This window comes from Sciurus carolinensis, chromosome 8 (assembly GCF_902686445.1).
Source record: "Sciurus carolinensis chromosome 8, mSciCar1.2, whole genome shotgun sequence".
Taxonomy (NCBI): Eukaryota; Metazoa; Chordata; class Mammalia; order Rodentia; family Sciuridae; genus Sciurus; species Sciurus carolinensis.
The window spans coordinates 75,559,278-75,577,523 of NC_062220.1; the positions used below are offsets into that span (position 1 = coordinate 75,559,278).

The 18,246-nt window shown below is 32.5% G+C and overlaps 1 protein-coding gene across 2 annotated transcripts in view; it reads right to left on the bottom strand.

Annotated features, from left to right (window-relative positions):
* Positions 1 to 18,246, bottom strand: part of Agmo (alkylglycerol monooxygenase) — a 366,628-nt gene that overhangs the window by 36,437 nt on the left and 311,945 nt on the right. The gene's annotated exons all lie outside the window — the stretch shown is intronic.

Consider the following 18,246-nt stretch of genomic DNA (forward strand, 5'->3'; position numbering starts at 1 on the left):
TCACCCAATGTGAATTCAGTTCCAACCATTGCAACTGATTTACCTTCTCTATCTTTTAAGTTTATCAATGTAAAAATCTAGTTGCAAAATTCTTTTTAAAATTGAAGACATCACTAAATTTTACAGGCAACTTCAGAGTGCATCAAGTTTGTTGCCTTGCTTTCAGGTAACATCAGATACTCACAATAAATCACCAAAAATTACCCATGCGATTCTCTTGGTTTCTAGTTATCCTAGCAAGAAGCAGTACAGAAACCTTCTCAGAAAGAATTACAGTTGTAGGATCTTACACTCCACATAACCTAAATACCATGACCCAATAATGCATATGTCTGTGCGTTGATGGTAGTCTTCCTAGCATCAGGCTTTCACTAAGCCAACCCTTCCCCTTGCTTCTCCCTGTGCTCTAATAAGTAAGCTATGTGATTCTGTCATGATCTTCATTTTATGTGGGTTAATATTAGAAAGATGATGAAAAAGAGTGATGCCCAAACAGCCAGTTTTTAGGATAGCTGTGTGAAAGTTTCTCTATTTTCTTTAGATACATGTTTGTGTATGTACAAACTTCTTCTCCTACCTATTACAATATGGCCAATTGCCTCTGGCTAGGAAGATAACTAGTCTTAGAAGATCCAAAGAAATGTCCAAAAGAAGAGCATTAATAATAATATGGAGGCAAGGAGCATTCTGGCATGAGGGACTGAGATGAAGCCAAGGTCATTACCTGAAAGCCATTAATTCACAGAAAATACCTTAAACTGCATGGTGTTTGCTATTAAGGACTGAATAGGGAAAGAACATCACCACCACCACTCAGGACAACAACAAAACCCTGCCAAATGCTAATGTTTAGATTTGTGAATTGTCCAGTTTCATCTGAACCTTCTGGTTCTTCCTAGGCAACCCTTATCCTTCACATTGGACAATCAGATGATTTTCTTCAAATCCACACATTCCTTTCAGATTATGATACCCATGATATGAAAAAATACTAAAAGAAAGCCAGCAGTTATATTGAAGCAGAAGTCAAGAATAATATTAACATTATGGAAGTGCCTTAGAAGTCAAGTACAATATATTTAAAGGCTGGTTTTCATTTTGTTTCTCTTGACTGTAATTCAAGAGGAATGACCTCATGGGATTTCTCATGGTAGTGCCAGGTAAAATAATACCAAGATTAGGGGAATATTTCTGAAAGCTCTTAGACCTGTGCAGTGAGTTGCTTTTGTCTCTTAAGATAGGTTACTGATGACAGAATAACAGAGAAGGCAGTCTTTCGAAGGGGACAGAGATAACAAATCTATAACATCAAATCTGTAATTAGTTTGGGTCCAGAATATTCTTCAAGCAACTAACAGGTACCTTGTATTGTTTAAGTTACTGAAAGCTGAAATATATTTGGCAATAAAAGTTTTTATTAATTTTGAATATGGTGTCGATGGTCACAAAAATCATCTCCATGTGGGAAGGCTCAGGAGAACAATTTCGGTGAAATCTGAAAAACTATAAAAGTCTGTATGTCACACTTTCCTTTTCAACCACTTTCAAAAGAATGGATAGTACCTTTCAGACTATCTATAACTGGATTTAATATTCAATATTATCTGCATTCCCAGCAATAGTTGAAATTCTGACCTAAATAGATAATGAAAATAATAATTTTAGTTTATGTCTTTATTATTAGTCCCCCAGTTTACCACACAATGTTTCCACCTTTGAAATTATAATTCCAGTCCTATTTCCTAAAGTCCTCATCCCTAACACCCTCACAAAGATCTTCCCTTTTTTCAATTACCTAAAATTTCTCTAGCTTCCTACCAAAAATGCAGGATTATGTTTGCAGTTTTATTCAGCTGGTGTGTTTATTTGTTTCAGGCTCCTGTGCATTATCCTTCCCCAAAGATGTAAAGCAGATGAAGCTGAGGGACTAGAATTCAATGACAGTAATGTGCAATGGTGACCCTTGCTTAGACTAGTCACTGTCTGAGGTGCCTTCACTAGATTACGATATGTATCATGACAAACTTTGGTGGATTGGTATCAGTTTTATTGATGAGGCAATGGAAACTGAACTTTCATGTGGTTTATTGCGGAATCACAAATATTAGAGCTGAGATGACCCTTCACATTTATAGCGTCTTTCAGAAAATTTAACTGTACAACCTGCAAAGTCCATTCCACAAATATGAACATCCATAGTGAATTTATTTCCTTTTTTATAGTAATCACCAGTATTTGCTTGGCTATTATTTAGGTATTGAATCCAGGGGATTCTATCCCTGAACTACATCCACAACCCTTCTAATTTTTTTTTTTTTTGAGACAGGGTCTCACTAAGTTGTACAACTGTTCTTGAACTTGTGATCCTCCTGCCTCAGTCTCCTGAGTAGCTGGGATTATATGCCTGTGCTACCACACCCAGCTTCTTGGATATTTTTTTGCATCAGTAACAGCTAGGTTTCTGAAGCCTTTTTACAATTAATACCTTTAGTATACAAATTGGAATTCTTATACATTGAAACCCAGATTGGCATGGGATCATATAAATAAAATAAAATGAATATGTCTTTCTAAAAATAGTATGACCCTGAAATATTCACCCTGTACTATTAGAAATTATTCAAGCAAGAAAAATAGTTGCTGCTTTTATATTTTTATATATGTGTGCATAGATATATATAAATTTAAATATGTTACATATGTAATTTTGAGCTAGAAAATTATTTAACATGGACCCAACCATTTGGTTATTATAGTCAGTCTGCTTAAAAATGTCCCATGTCTAACCTTTCTCTTGTCTTTGTATTAACCTATTCATTTTAGGTTTCCATTGCTGCTTATATTAAATGTGTCACATTAGATAATATTTCATTAACACATTTTCCCATCAAATATTTGTGAAATGAAGCCAGGATAATTCCAACTTTGGCTAGTAGAGGAATAAATGGAAATTGCAGCAACATTTTTTTTTTAAATTTTGCAATATTCTTCTCTAATCTACAGATATGTGGTACAGATACATACAAACTCAATGCATACTATTTCTTTTTTCTAGGTCTGGCCCAGTTACATGATTTTAGCAGCTGGATGCAAAATATGAAACAGAGGAAGTTCATTCTTGGAGTCAAACTCTCCTTGCACTAACACATCATTAGTGGCCCTTGTCTTCGGGCTATTTCCTTGACTTCCCAGGGATTTCAAATCTGATGCTTGAACTTTGGCCTTTACAGATGCTCTCTCTGTTTCCTTTGCCTCTTTCCAAAAAATCCATCAATTGGCAGGTGGCTAATCTGAGCAACGAGTCCATATTAAAACTGGTGTTATTCTGCCACTCTTCCCAGTATGTCTGTGTTTCAGAGGACTTATTCTAAATAACTCTAAGGTGAGCAAATCGTGCATCCAATTGTGGAGGAAAGAGAAGAGTATCAGAAGAGGTATTTATGTGCATGTGGCCTGCCCTCAAATTGCAAACCTTCAAATTACAAACAAAGCTAGTGAATTGATGCTCTGCCTATGTACATATCTATCTTTGCTGGTTGAGTAGACATATTATACTTATTAATAAATGATATAACGAGAAAAGAAAAATGTTACCCTGAGTAGTGGGCAGTTTCAATTACATCTAGGTAGCAAAATCCTATAGCTTTTATGTACATGATAAAATAAAAAGGTTTCTTATGTCATTTAAACTTTAAATACACTTACAAGTAAAATGAAAACTTTAAAGTACTTGAATTATTCACAAGAGAAATAAAATATCTGAAAATAGTTAGACTTCATTTTGATTCTCAAGCACGGATTTATTGTCACAAATATTTAAATAGAAAATACTGAGATGTCTCATTTAAATGTATGCCTACCGGCAGCAGCAGTGTAATTGTGTATGCATCCCGAATTGTCAATAAGTGGAATGAACTTGTTAAATGAGTTAAGTCATTTCGTTGATGGATAAAGCTACTTATTCTACTTGTCAAAAAAGGAACCTGAATTATTTTAAATATGAAACAGCATTCTTGGGACCATTACAGGATTAATCACTTCATAAAAATATTACTGTTTAAACAATCGTGTAAATTTTCAGCCAAATTTAGATTTTTATATTGAATTCCTAATATTCCCCTAGAATATATGTACCTATTATTGTCTCTAACAAATTATATGCTGGTCATAAGTACAGAGTATATTTCACCTAAAAATTATTTCTCTGATACAATGAGGTCCTTTATACTACATAACTGGCTACAAAACAGAAATATAACAAACATAATAGCAAGAATCTGTTTTAATGAAAACACATTAAGCATGCATTATTTTTAATCAAATTATTTGAAGTAAAATAAAATCCACTATTTTCAAAATATGCTTTTTAACACAAAGTTTTAGCCTTGATAGAGATGACCTTTATCTGCTATACAGACAAGAACTCAAAGAGAAATCAATCCAGAAATCCTACAAAATATCTGTATTTCCTATTAATTCAAAGGAACAAATGAACACAAACATAACCAGGGCAGAAATTGGTGCCAAATGTACTGAAGTTCCTTTTGAAACGTAAACATCAGAAAGATATTAGGTAGTGACACATTTTTCCCTCTAGGATTTTGGAAGAACTTAGCTTAATAAATATGAACTCCAAAAAAATTGAGAATCTTTGTTCATAATTCCAGTATAGTATGTAGATAACCAAAATATTTAAGTCATATGAGGACAAAGGCAAACAAAATTCTTAGAGAAATAATTTCCAGACACTGTACCTATTACTTGGAAGTCTTTTTTAAAAATTTTTGTTTATTTCTATGCCTTCTTCAACAGAAAACACAATCACAGCTATTTTTAATGTAAGATTGTAGAAGAATTTATTACTATTTAATTTTAAAACCAGCATTTTTATATTAGTTTTTAAATACATGTTAGCTGAGGAAAAAGTTCATGTGAATTTCCATATGATAATGATAGCGGTAATTTAATTGAGAAGAGGATATACATACCCCAGTCATGAAATACCTACAGATATTAAAATATTTTTGGGGAGGTACCAGGGATTGAACTCAGGGGCACTCGGCCACCAAACCACATCCCCAATTCTATTTTGTATTTATTTAGAGACAGGGTTTCACTGAGTTGCTTAGCGCCTTGCTTTCGTTGAGGCTGACTTTGAACTTGAAATTCTCCTACCTCAGTCTCCAGATCCCCTGAGATTATAGGCATGCACCACTTCGCCCAATTGATATTAATTTTTAAACAAAAGAATATACTAGACATACCATGATCAAGCTTTAAAAGAATACAAAATAAATGTCAGAAGAAAAATTTAAATTTTTTAACTGACTTCTAAAAGTTGAAAAGTCCAGTATCTCACTATTTTACTACTCATTAGGGACAAAGGACATGTAATTAGAGTGTGAAAAAGTATCCTCTTTATTTATACAACAAATGCAGCCTCATTCATTTCAGTCACTTCTTCAGTTCCCCAGGCTGAGTCTTTCTTTTGGATGATAGTTTGTTCACTTATAAAAGTCTAAACTGCCAAGAGGGTGCACCCTTCTTAACAATACTCCTAAAGATGGTCTTGTCTGTCCAGACCACATTTGTGCTATCAGAGTAATACTTGAAAACTATAAACATTACTAGCAAGATTAGAGATCACCTCGAGGTCTCAAAAGCCCACCTACAATCCAGGGGATATATTTGAAGACAGTTGGCATGAATTAGCTACTGTGTATGCAAACCCATCTGGTTAAAATTGTATAAACCATAATTAACATAAAGTGAAAATACATGCTACTTTTCTCAAAAACATCTGTGAATTTTTCATCTATGAATTCAAAGTTTGAATAAAAGTATTTTTACTGATAAATAACTTTTAAAAAATCTAGTATTGTCAACCCTTTTAGAGTATGGCAAACTGTTAATATGAATTTTAAAATTGCCTCAAATGACTGGATCCTCACTTTTCCTTATAAACACTTTTCATTATAAAAATGATACATCTTCAATTTAGATTTTTTCCAGGAAAATTTCTGCATATTTTGATATGTATACTCTCCATATTCTGGTTTCCTTCTCAGTTTTTTCCAGATTAGATTTTATTTTGTTAAAGTTTGAAGTTTGTCAAAAGGACAGATACAAAGAAATACCTAGGTCTCCATATCTACCACATACAGAAAAATTAAGAGAAAAGCAAAACCAATGAGACAGTATTTATATTCATTGAGTGACCAAAATATGTACCATGTTAAAATTTATGCATGAATACATTTTTCTAATTATCTTATTTCCTAATACCATAGAAGAGTAAGACCTTGTATCGTCTTTCTTTAACTTCAGGAGAGAAAGAGTGAGGATACACGAAGAGAGTTTGAATAAAGTCAAATTAATAAGGCATCACATATCATTTGTGGGGAGAGATGTTAGGGGGAATACTGACAACTATGCTGGGAAAAATGCATTGGGAAAGATGGAATATTTTACAAAAACAATCATTTTTATACAGCAATCTTTCTCTTGTACTCACCATACAATCTCACATCCCCCCCCCCGCCCCCTTGAAATGGTTGGAGAAGGAAATAAAAAGGAAAAATTCAAGGCAATCAAAAACCTTTAAGAATGGCCTGTTTTCATTTATTGAAAGTTGGGAATAAAATAAGAAGAAATAACAAGGCACTTGGTTACTGTTACCTAGTTTGACTCTGTGCTAAGACTTTATTCATTAAAATTAGTGATGGGCAAACCATTCAGAATAAACTGATTCCATGCTCTAAAACCTACAGCTGAACTTTTTCTTCTTTTAAAGTTTAAGTTAGCTTGGTGAATTTAAAAATTTATTATTCAAATTCATTTTTATTTCCATATTTCTGCAAAAATATTACAATTACTACTATAAATAATTTTTTAAAAAATTTTCCTGAGTATGCCTACCATCACCACAAAATTGTTTTGTGTTCAGCATGTTTTGAAAGTAAAAATATTTGAATAAAATGTAGTTGCATAATCATAATCCTTAAAGATCTTAATAGAACTTTCTCTAATGGTGAGAAGTATGATATCTAGTAAAAATCAAAGTGCTAGTCCTTTCTAAATCATTTTCTTCTGACAGCAGAAACTTATAATATTTATCTTCTAAAATTGGAGCTCTGTTTGGACAAAACTTATCAAGAATATCATTCAATCCTAATTTGCCAAAATTCTATTTATGTGCTAAATGAATGGCAACCAGTCCTTTCCCCCAATAATCCTATCACAAGGGCATGTTGATCTTTCAGTGCCAATAATCCTATCACAAGGGCACGTTGATCTTTCAGTGTATTCAAAGTAAATGCTTCTAGCATCTCTGACATAAAAAGAGCCTAAGGTTCCTCACATAGATAATAATTTTCAATACTTGATGTACAAACAACTGAAACTGGAAGGAAATTAAAAAAAGTCTTTTAAAATGAATTCATTTTTAGGAGAAGAAATGACATGTTTACAGAAATAATAGTGATGTCTGGTTTTAAAAATAGGATAGTCAATTTTGGAAAGATGTCTTTTTAAAATGCCCTTTCATATTGTTTTTGCTTGTGTCAGAGGGATGATTAGAGTAAATGGGAACCTCCTAGAGTAGGCTAATAGAAAACCAATAGCCCACATATGGCTTGCAGCTTGGGGGAATTCTCTGTGTTCTGCCAGAGATGGGACTGCCCACATGGTTTTTCGCGTAAGTCCTAAGTCATAAACTGCTACTAGGCCAGTCATGCCAGAACTGGACCCAAGGGTATACACAGTCTTGGCTGATGGGAAACAATGACTGCTTCCTAAGGAAGCCACAGCTGCTTTCCTGAGAGACACCCCAGATGCTTGAATTTTCCCTTACTTTCCATTTTTGACTACCTGTTCTGACAACAGTTCCAACAAAGGGAGAGGCAGGCAGCAGGCACCCAGCTGTTTTCAATAAGGCTTGGCAACTTAGGTACTGATTACATAAACACTATAGACATTCAGAGAGCATATTTTCTAGCTTTTAAGTTATCAAAAAGGTGTGAGCCCGTACCAACACCCCACATCATCTCTGTTCCAAATAGGATGATGATGATGATAAGTTTTAATTATGAAAACAAAGATTATTAAAGGGAACATGATATTGCAAACTTTTGGAAGGAGTTCAAATTACACAAAGTATTAGATATGAAATCTCCATGTTTGAAGGGCAAAGAGATATATAAAAAGCATTTCTACATATTCTCTCATTTTTCTATTATCCAACCATTACAATGATCTTTCACATTACAGTGAGTTCCCTATATCTGAAATGTAATCCAAAATAATTCTTTTTACACAGATCTTCATCCAGGGAGATCCTGAGCAACCTAATGGACACAACACATAGTCAATTATTTAGTGATAGCATCTCTTGGAATATTCTTTGACAAATGTAAAAAGAAATGCATTAAGGAATGCTGAATCAACCCTAAGAACACTGAGATAATGGAATGATAAATTGTTGAAGTAGGCAATCAACAGAAAAGCTGCAAAAGTAGGGATGAAATTTTGAAGAACATAATGAGGAAGGAAGGTAAGAAAAACACAATGGGGGATTTGTTGGTCCATAGCATTCCTTTATTGTAAATAACAACATACTAAAAAACCAAAACTTTTAAATAACTATTGAAAGATTCAGTATAGAGCCAATATTAAAGCACCTAATGTGTTAAATCACAACTGATAAAATATAAAACACTCAATTTCTTTTAAATATTCATGATATTCTATTCATTCAGTAATTCTTAGTGCTATGTAGGCATAGCCCATAGGATAAGCATAGTGAGGCATGTAGTTCAAAGATGAATGGATGTACAAAACATTACACTGACTCAGTCCCCTTTAGATTGCATCCATTTGTAAATATTATTATGCTTCTATTCTTTGTCAGACATTTCCCTGCTCATTAAGGCTTTCACTGGTGAGAAATATGAGCTTTGAATTCATAGAACTTAGATCTACACAGGTTTTCATAAATGTGTTTACTACAGGCTAGATTTCTAAATTTTCAGGTCAAATTACCTTCATCTCTGTCATTAAGTATAAGATAAAAATATATAGTTTAATAAAAATCTAAGAGAAAATATTTTACTAAAATGAGGTCAATCACAGGGCACTACTACATTTTCTACCTACAGCTTATTTGTAAAATGAACGTATCCACCGCAGTTACCTTAAAGATTCTCATATGAGAAAATGATAAATCAAATGATAAATCACCATCTAGCAGGTAGAGTTCCCTAAAGTAACCCTAAATCATTATTCAAGTCCAGTTTTGGATACAAAGATTTATATTTGAATTAAAATTTCACTTTCGGCAAGTTATCCTAATCCTAATATTCATCAGTATCTTCATCTGAAAAACAAAACTAATCGTAAAAGGCTGCGAGAATGATTAATTGAAATAATGTTCATAAAACTTATTTTAGAATTTCACATATGCATGTACTCAAAAATATTAGTAGTTTCAACTGATGCTTTTGTATTATTATTGCAATTACTGATATTGTCAGCCATTACAACTGTTTTCTAAATTTTCTTCTTAAAATATATCATAGCAATTTCGACCCCCCTATTATTCTTAACATATTTTTTCCAATTAGCATTTGTATTACATGCATAGATTTTTTTAAAAAATATGAGATAAAGCATGTATAAGTAGTAATTCTAATATTTACTTCTTTCATTCCAATGGATCTTCTCACTCATCACCTTTGAAAAATCACAAATCAGAAGTATAAAGAAGTCTTCAACATTTCAAAAGCTCGTGTCCTGGAAAACTATAAAAACTCTACCATCTGTGTTCTTGTCCTTTCTGTCACAAAATGACTGAGTCATTTTATTTTTTCAGGACTTTACTCTCTTTTTCTGTCCAATAAAGATGAACAGATAGAAAAAGCACTAAGGTTTATTCTCAGTGCTCTTTTCTTAATAATAAATTGCCCAACAAAATATTATTATGTTAAAAAGTTCCCAGAATAGCCCTGGAAATAATTTTATTTGTAATGTAAAGGACAGATCAGAATGCTTCTTGCCTCCATTATTAGCACAATAAAGTGATTAAATTAACAGAGAAAAAAGACATGAATAAAAGCCTTTTAAGAAACATTTGCACATATTTGGAGTATGAGTAGAAGCTTAAGGAAAAACAGGGAGAGATTCCCAAGTCATCAATTCCTGGGAATCAAGATCTCTAATTAAAAAACAAAAAACTATAAGTAACAAAGATCAGTAGAGTAGAGGGAAGGGAGGAGATTGGGAGAAAGGGGAGAAGAAGGGGAAGTGCTGGAAACTGAATTAGAACAAATTATATTCCATCCTTTTATAATTATGTCAAAATGAATACTATTGTTGCATATAACTAAAAAGAACCAACAAAAATAATTTTTTTTTACAAAGGTCTCTAATCTCCACGTACACAAACTGGTCTCTTGGCATTCTTCTGCCTGAAATTTTACATAGTTAGGGCACATGGAGCCATCTTTGAAAAATTGCCTAGTGGATATTGCCAGAAAGATGAGAGAGAATGTTTAAGCAGGGACAGTGATCCTCACACTTTACAGAGGAACATACTGAATAAAAACAAGTCATGGAAAATTGTAATGGTTATTGGTAAATGATAGTGAGTTTTAGGGACAATGGCTGTTTCAGAGGTAAAATATTTGGTTTGTCTTTATAGTTCAAGAAACACAGTTTGAACATTAAAATATTGTCTTGATTGCATTTAAAAAATAAAACCTTCAAAATGTTTATCTTTTATTTAGTCCATAATTCATTGTTGTTTATTTCTCTCTCCAGTGAGGTGAAGGAGGGATGGAAGGAGGGAGGGAGAGAGAGGGGAAGGGGAAGAGAGAGAGAGAGAGAGAGAGACAGAGAGAGAGAGAGAGAGAGAGAGAATTACTAGCATTCTTGATGATGTAAAAAATCTGTGGGAAAGTTGTAATATGAAATATTGAATTAAGAACAAATTATACTGTAGGACAGTATGAGTGTTCACAAAGTGTCTTTGTAGCTGAAAATGTGTTTATAATTATGCTGAAAGGTATCTTTTATGGATTTGGGGGAAAAGTGTTAATAATACTGATGAATAAGTAATAAGTTAATAATACTGATGAATAAGTGGAACCTCCTTGGTCAGCTTCTGAAGTTAGCATATGCAACAAAAGTTGTTCAGAGATAAATTACCCTAAAAGATCCCTTAAATATCCCCCTTAGTACAATAAACATGGTTTTGAATGCACAATCCTCCTATGGTAATTCTTTCACATACTCAAGTTTGAGAACCACTATGCTAGACTGAAGACAGTGACCAAAACCAAACTTATAAGTAAATGTTTAACTGAACCTAATCCCGACTTTAGGTAAATTGCAAAATTCTCATCAGAGACTAGAGAAATGGAAAATAAACTCTAACATGCTTCTGAATATGTGTAGGGTTTACTCCTTTATGTTTAAAATTGTTTCTGTTACTCTAGTATAGGTTTAATGTATGTAGGATCAAATAAGATAGTGGACTATGTCTTGAAGTTAGTGGTAAGTTCCAAATTCTGAGAGTAGCTTAAATGTACAAATGATGTTATTCTACTTTATTTTCATATCCAGGAGAATATTCAGTTTGATTTCTTTGATGTAAAAATCTTTAAAATGATGTTTTAACTGCCTATATATTTGTTTGTATTGCTACTTCTGCGTCTTTGACATTAATGATCCTATTAATCAGGCAGGCAGAAGTTTTATTTCAAACATTCAAATGAATAAATTTAATATAAATTGTTACACCAAATGTTATGTATCAAGAATTTGTTATAAGCAGAGTTAGCCAATTTTAGATTTAAATAATATCTTTTTATTTACCTAATCATGATCCTCTGAAACAATCCAGTCTACCACAGAATATTTACTTCAGGGATTCCCCTTATCTCAGGGATTCTGGAAGTTTCCCTATGACCCTTATTATAAAGCAAGAATCCTGGCACAAGGAAATTGCTGTGACCCTTAACACAGTTTCACCAAAATGAATATTGATTAAATTGCATTATAATAGACTAAATTTCTCCATACTCTAATTAAAAGAAAGAACACATTCAGAAATGTTCTTTGTCTTTCTTTTTTCTCTCTCTTTTTTTCTTTGCTGTGGTGAAGTGAGTTACAAGCTCCCATAAGACCTAAAGACTCAACACTGCTTGGTTGTAGACCAGAATTTTCCCACATGGGTTTGGCGGCTGGGTCAGTCAGAATGATATTAGTATGTTTAATTTTCAAAACACATACAGTTGGAACAGATGTGTTTTCTAGGGACTGCAAAATAAAGTTCAGGAATAAGGGTGTCTGGGTAATGTTTTAGTAAAATATGGTTAGAGATCACTCTATGAAACTAATTCCTGCTGATAATCATAACTTGTCTCTGTGAAAACTAGTTTATAATATTTGTGTATAGCACTATGGAGAATATCAAAGCTACCAAGATTTGAAACAGTGCAGCAGGAGCTCCAGAACTTTATGTAAATTAACCCTGCAACATGGAACACATTAACTTGAGGGTTTTAGGAATTTGGAACTCTGAATGCCTAGGATGTGGGTTTAATTGAAATGCAGTATTGTGACAATCAGTTTTTCTCTTGAGACAGAAGTTTTTAAGGTGCATGCAAATGTATAATTGAGCATTGACATATTACATCATGGTGATACATTTTAAACAAGCCATATCTGCTTTACAATATTTATTTCATGAAATACCCCTGGATATTTAAAGATTCCTCCTTTAGAGTCCAGCCATCTGAATAAATGAACAGTGTGCTGAGGTGAGTCAGTCAATTCTCAGATGCAGCCAGGCCTCAAAGGCTCACACATACACAAAGCCCTTCTTCTGGAAAAAATGTTTCTGGGTTTTCAACATAAATCAAGGTCAACACATAATACAATCATACTCTAGTGCATTGAAAAGTTGGAAAACAGTCTAACTGGGACTGTGATGCTTCCAGAAAACTCGTTGGCCAAACGACAATCAGAAAGAGAATTCAGGAATTTGTGTTCAAACCCCATGCCTGTGAAGGGATTGCCTGCTCTCCTGAGGAAATTTTAACAGGGTGTTAGAAAGGGACACTTACAAATAGAGAAACAACATGTATCCCATTTGTATACAATAAAAAAAAAAAAATACAGAATTGCAAAAAAAAAAAAGAAAGGGACACTTACTCCATGGCTATGATTTTACAGAATATCTTTTTCTTGCTTAAAAAAAGAAACTGCAGACACAAATGAACACAGTGGCAGGTAACAAAAAATTCCAAAAGCCTTGATTTTCACATTGTGAAAATTAACTTATACATTTATTGTACAAAATGAGACAAATATTTTGATTATAATTCTGTGTACATCACTCATAAATAGTGGTAATGATAAGATTGACAATAATGACCCAAAAGTTTGAAGGGTCACAGAAATTCTAAAAATAAAATAATAATAATAAAAATTATGTTTGGTAAAATTGCATACTGGATTCAAGTATATGACAGATAAACTAAAATTTTGTTATTGCTTCATTTAAAAATATAAAGCATCAAATTAACAGTTTCTTATTGCATTGTAGCATTGAAAACTCTATGATCAATAAAAAAATATCAATTGAGTAAGCACTATAGTCCCAGATATGTGCTTGAATGAAAGAGACAGAGAAATTTTATATCCATATTCCAAAATACTGTTGAAAATGTTTAGACAATGTAAGATATAGATACATCACATATTATCAAAAGGACTAGGAGTTCCTATAAAGTGACATATTACATAGGTATAAGTTTTCATTATAAGCACGTTGAAATGCTAGATAAATACAACCTTTGAAAACAAAATATATAGCTTATCTCAAAGGAAAGTAAATTCTGGGTTCTAGGCTGAAAGAACAGGAGATGAAGGGAACATAGAGTTGAAGCCTTGATGCTCTGCTCAAGCCATGAAATGTGGCCTTGAATATTTGAGAGTTGTGGTAACTTGAAATAATCCTTTGAATGATCCTATAAATAATTCATGAAAAGGTACTACAAAACAACTACTGGCCCAGAGAAGTAGTAAAGAAGTTTTTAGTTGACTCCGTGCTGCAGATGGGGAATTTTGTGAGAAAATGAAAAGCCAAAAGTTCATATATCCAAAGCTGAGAAATTAACATAAATTTGGGTGTGTCACATGAAATTGCTGGGGAAAGAAATTTCCAGAAGAAAGAAAGAAGTGTTAAGCAAACAGAGATGCTTTAATAAACCAAGGCATATATGAAGCCTAGGGATATAATGAGAATGAGTTCTTAAAACTTAAGTGCCTGAGTGCACGTGTGCACACACAAAGACATCATGAGGGAGAACCGAAACTATGGAACAAATGGAGAATTTATGTTGCAAATATAAAAGGTGATGAGAAAGATGGAAATAGAGGGTAAGAATGTTTAAAAGTTTTAGAGATATTAAAAAATAATAGAGGGAGAAACAAATAAGGGACAAAGAAAAAGTAGTAGGTAAATTGAAACAAAAAACAAAAGAAAACATCTCAAAATATAGTTGTTAAAATTAAAGTCCAAAAAAGCCTATATGAAAAGAAAGTTTCTAATTTAGAAAAGAGAAATACCACTGAGAGTTAAAGAATATATGAGTTGGAAATAGGGAATTTAAATAAGAAATGTAAAGATTGTTGAAATTCAAGAAAGAGGAAATGAAAAGAGTGGTGGAGAGGTGACATTAGATGTGATAATGGATGATAATATTTCAGAACTGAAGGATGAAAGAAGATAAGTATTCCCTAAGGCATTAAAATGAATCCCAAGAAGATTAAAAAGAAAAAAAAATATGTTGTTTAGATATATATTTAGTGAAACTGTAAGATGTAGGAAAAGAAGATCAATCTCAATGGAAACCAGAAACAACAGGCATATTATGTTAGAAGGAAAAATATAAATATTTCTATGTAAGATTTTAAGTAAGAAGGGCATACTTTCATCTCAACACATCTCTTTAAATTTCATATGTCAACCTGAAGCTCCATAGCAGCTAACCTGTGAAAGATGAAGGGCACACAGGGAGCATTTTCAGATGAACAGAAACAATTCACTAATCGCAAACCATTGCTGACTAACCATGGAAGGATTTATACTTCAGAAAGAATGAAGTTAAACTGGAAGGAAAGAAGAGAGATGAAAAATAGAAAAGAAAAAGAGGAAAGCTCTATGCAATGGAGGAGGGTAGACTTTGATAAAGCAAGTGAATATAATTGACACGAGGTATAATTAAATGCTACAAAATAATATTGAAGCTAAATGAGTTACATTTAAAGCATTAATATAGCCACTAAACATTAAAAATGTAAGATTAATTACTAAAAAATTTGAAATTATGACTTCCAAATTAGTAAAACATAAGTTTATAAACACACACACACACACACACACACACATACATGCACACAAAGCATAGTGAATGTACTATATAGTATGATGTAAGGAGGGAGAGGAATAGCACAGAAAATGGATGACATTAAAATTGAAAAACTAAAATAATAACAGTGATATCAAATAAGTCAGGGATTCAAACATATATAAATGAATTTTACTTGCCAAATAAAGTAGATTCTCAGAATCTCAGATTGGATAAAATTTTTCAAATCATATGAAGGTTATCATATATATGTGTATATATATACACACACACAGATACATATTACCTCATAAAACACACATACCTGTATATACACATACAATTATGTAGAAGTGTTTAAAGAAAAATGACAATATGTGTCAAGCCCACTGAGGAAAAGAATAACACTATTCAACATATTAGATTTTAAAACCAAAAGCTTTACTTATAGAATATCATCACTTAATAAATAATGTTAAAAATGAACAATTATATATAATTCCAGCCTGCATCTGAATATTCCAAACAATATTATCTCAAGGCACACAGAACAAATATGAGAGAATTACAAAAATGAATCAAGTTCCTAAATAACTGGAAATTTTAACATATCTTTCTCAGAAATGTATAACTTTAGCAGAAAGAATTCTAGTAAGAAAAAAAATTAAAGTATAATTAAACACATACATATATATACATGTGTGCATCTATTACATATATTTAAAATTCATACTAAATAATTAGAGAATATTATTTTCAAGCAAATGTGCATTTTTTAAAAGTCCCTGTAGTAAGAAATAAAAGATATCTCTTATTAAACCAAAAAGAAATATAAAAACTGCAATCAGTTTCCATGCATGTATTAGTTTGTTGAGATGAACCCAACTATTATGTGCAGCTGTAAAATGCTAATAAAAAACAACATACACATAAAATTTAAAAAAGAAATATATAGGCCATGGTTTCTGATAAAAAAAAGAAATACTAATATAAAACTGTAACAAAATTACTAAAAACCAAATACCACTATCTAATCAACATGCTATTAAATACTTTATTGTTCTGTATGATTTACAAGAGAGTATTATATAGAACTAGATGATAAATTAAATATCAAACATCAAAATTGTGGGATGCATTTGAATTGTAGAAATGAATTATTAGACTTAAATCTATCAATAATAAAAAATACATGAAGTGTGATATACACAACCAATTAAATATGACAGATAAAAAAAAGAAGTTTCATTTTCCAGTGTGGATAAATTTCAATAATAAAGTTGAGTGCAAATATAACTATGGTGTCATTTATGCAACTTTTTTCTTTTCTGTCAGTGTGGGGATCCAATTTAGGGCCTCACACATGTTAGGCAAGTGCTTTACCACTGAGCCACACACCCAGACCCCGTATAATTTTTTAAAAAACAGAATACACTGCTATATATTAAGATTAAATAATGTATGGAAACACATTATCATGCAGATGAATGGGAAATATTAATGTCACTGACTATTATATGTGTTATAAAAATTTTTCTTTACTATTTTGGAAGACATGTTTCGGTTCTTCTAAAGGTTAGTCTATGACTCTTAACAGTCTGCATAGGGATTACGCCACACAGAAGAGAGGATGAGATTGAGGGCAGGCAGCTTCAAAAGTTCAGATAAAATGCATATTTCCTTTAAATTCTCTGAACAGAAAATTAACTGCTTAAATTTGGTCAATGTCAAATTATAGATATTTTTATTTGTTTTATGTTTCTAAATTTTTAATAAGATATGCTTTAAAATATTTTAATTTTTAATTAATATAAAGGGGCTCAACAAGACTCATGAGTTCAGGCAATCTTCTAGGCACAGGTAACACTTCTCTATGCCTGAGGGTGAGATTGGATCTGAGGTGGATAAAGGAGGACTACCTCAAGGGAGGCTCAGCACTTAGAGTCTACCATATGCCATGTCATAGAGGGCTTGACTTGACTCCCCATGGATTTTTCGGGAGTAAAAGGAAAAAAGAAAAAGGAGACAATTCCATGACCGACTAAATAATGTGCATCTCATTTGATGTTTTGAGTGAGTGATTCTAATAAGAGCTAAAAAGAGGTGAGATGAATTGAGATCAAGTCAGGAAAAGTTGGTAGAATCATGTCTGGTAAGAGCAAAAGCAGTGTAGCTTTATTTAATTTATTGATCAAATTTGTATTGAGCACTTCCATACACACATGATCCATGAAATGGTCATCAACTTAATGGTGGTAACAAAAACATTTATTCAACAGATAATTATTTATAAAGTCATGTCTACCAATCAGGCCATTTTTACTATTAAGGGATTTGAATTAGAATCAACAATACAGATTGTTGTGCAATCACTGTGTGCATGTATAGCAGGGACACACAGTACCATCTGGAAGACTAAGGTAAGTGTCTTGGAAGAATAAAGTGTATAAAACATAACAGTTGCTCATTTAAGAATTTGTTAATGAATAAATGCATAATTGCATGAACTAATACTTAAAACTAGACCAGAGGAGCGAGGGGGAATTTGCTAGTTGAAAAATAGGAAAGTTTTCAGGGCAGAGACAACAATCCAGAGAGGGAAAAAAATGAGAGAGAGACCATTTTGGGGAGGAATTAAGAGACATTTAGAGAGGCCTAACTCCAGTAGCATTAGAAAAGAGAAGGGAGAGATGTGTAAGACAAGGTAGGAAATTGAAAGGCTCTCACCATGGTGTGATGTGATCAGATTTGTCCTTAAACACCTAACTAGTACAGAGAATAAGAGGCTAGCAAGGACCAGGGTGACATTAGGATCCTTCTCAGGAAGATGATG